Below are 2,766 nucleotides of genomic sequence, written 5' to 3' on the forward strand. Positions count from 1 at the left end.
CCGTGTTCACTTCCCGGACTCCGTCGAGAAGAGACCATCGCGGCAACTCACACTGTTGATTCATTTTAATTAAGTTAAGGTTCAAGTTGTCTACAACCGGACATTAACAAATTCCCATCTGCCCATAACCGCGGGCACGGCTTTCAAAAGTTCAAATCCCTGCAGGGGAGTCCCAACTTAGCCCATGACAAGCTCTCACGGTCAACGAAGGAATAGACCTCCTCCCGAGACATTCCGATCAGACTCGGTATCTTGGTTCTTCAAGACACTTCGACAGGTTAAAACTAATCCAGCAACACCGCCCCAATGTGCCGACAAATCCCGATAGGAGCTGCACATATCTCATTCTCAGGGCACACTCAGATGAGCTCTCCATACAACTAAAACCAAACCTCGAGTTTCCCCGAGGGGGCGCTGCACAGGACTCTAGTTCGGACCAACGCTCAGAGGAGCACTGGCCCGGGGGGGCTAAAATAAGATGACCCTCGGGCTCCGGAAACCCAAGGGAAAAAGAGGCTAGGTGGCAAATGGTAAAACCAAGGTTGGGCATTGCTGGAAAAGCTTTAATCAAGGCGAACTATCAAGGGGTTCCCATTATAACCCAACCGCGTAAGGAACGCAAAATCCGGGAACATAACACCGATATGACGGAAACTAGGGCGGCAAGAGTGGAACAAAACACTAGGCGAGAGGCCGAGCCTTCCACCCTTTACCAAGTATATAGATGCATTAAGATAACATGGCAATATAATGATATCCCAACAAGTAAATAATGTTCCAACAAGGAACGGTCTCCAATCTTCACCTGCAACTAGCAACGCTATAAGAGGGGCTAAGCAAAGTGGTAACATAGCCAATCAACGGTTTGCTAGGACATGGTGGGTTAGAGGTTTGACATGGCAATTTGGGAGGCTTGAAAGCAAGTGGTAGGCATCGTAGCATTGGCATAGAAAAAGAGCGAGCAATCTAGCATAGCAAAGATAGTAGTGATTTCGAGGGTATGATCATCTTGCCTGCAAAGTTATCAAAGTTGACTGGATCATCGAAAGAAAACTCAACGGGCTCCTCGTTAGCGAACTCGTCTCCCGGCTCTACCCAAACAAGACAAACAAGCAAACGGAACACAATCAACCACGTGCAAAGCTCAAACAATATGATGCAAGGATGGTATGCTATGCGGGATGCGATGCGGGATGCAAATGCAAGATTTGACAAGGAATGCATGAACTTGGCCTCAACTTGGAAATCCAAGTTGCCACTGGAAAGATGAGATGAAATCGCTTGAAAATGATATAAAGAACAACGGAATCAGAGTTACGGTTTGGAAATGGCAAGCAATTCAAATATGACCACGTTATGCGATTTACAGCAAGTAGCCATCTAAATGCAACAAGATGAACATGCTACAACATTCAAACATGACGACAAAATACATGGCAGGGATGCATTCATGATGCTTAACAAAAGTCTAGCACTGAGCTACGGCCAATTCATCCATTAACAGGTTCAAACAAGCATGGCAAAAATGCATATGGTAAACAGATCTCAGACTTAGTGAAATTAACACTTGTCTGGAATTTCAGATCAGCTAGCACTCTTCGGAGCATGAAAACTATATGCTACAGGACCTGACCATGGCAAAGTAAAGGATGGCATGGAGCTACTCAAAGAGCTTAACAAAAGTTCCTTAGTGACCTTGAGCCAAAAGGGATCAGAAAATACATTTGCAAGCATGTGAACATGGCAAAAACATAATCAGATCACAGACTTAGTGAAAACTGGAGCATGCTGAAAACACATATCAAGTAGGCATGTTTACAAGCTCGATACACTCACTACAGAGCAAGTCATGACAAGCTAAGCATATACCCATCAAGAATACACAAAATGCAAGCTACACATGGCAAGAACAATAGCATAGCATGCACGGATCAACTACAACATCCTCGGCAAAATCGCTAACAAGTAGACGATCTGCCCAGATTCACGAAATGACAAAAGTAGAGCTTGATTGACTCAAGCTAGGGTGCTCTATAATTGCAAACAAAGACATGGATGGATATAGCACTACAAGATTAACAAAACATCCTTACTGATCATCCTCAAAAGAGGCGCGGATCACTAGGAAACAACATGAACATATGGCCATATGAGATAAACAGCTCAAGGACTTAGTGGAAATGCTAAGTCCTTGAAATCAGCATTACCAAGTGCCTCACTTTGCAAGCTTGTGCTAGTCATCACACACATCACAAAAATACATGGGTTGCACCTCTGGAAAGATGGCAAAACCCTTAACAAAACATATGTAGAGCTCATGGGCATATCATGCACACAATAATCATGGCAAAAATGACAAATATCTAAATGGAGCAGCAGATCTGACAATTATCTCAAGTAGCACTCTTCTAACAGCATTTCGGGCATCAAGATGAACTCAAATGAAAATGATGTAATGAGATTAAATTATGTACTCTCTGAGATGAACATTTTGATATGCTATATGCCCAAAACGGAGCTACAGATGCAAAGTTACGATGTAATGAAAAAGGGCATATGGACTAGGGTTTCAGGAGAAAAAGTCAACCTGGACGGATCTCAGATCCAGATCTACTGTAGTTGCACGGATGACGAGGATCACTGGCCTGAGCTTCGAGCTCGCCGGACTTGCAGAAGGAGGGGGGCCGGCCGGATCTGAGGTCACCGACGAGAGGCGCCGGCTGAGAGGAGGCACACGCCGGCGTGGGGCGGACGACGGCAGCTCGC

Source organism: Triticum dicoccoides, chromosome 2A (genome assembly GCF_002162155.2).
Source record: "Triticum dicoccoides isolate Atlit2015 ecotype Zavitan chromosome 2A, WEW_v2.0, whole genome shotgun sequence".
In the NCBI taxonomy this organism is placed as follows: Eukaryota; Viridiplantae; Streptophyta; class Magnoliopsida; order Poales; family Poaceae; genus Triticum; species Triticum dicoccoides.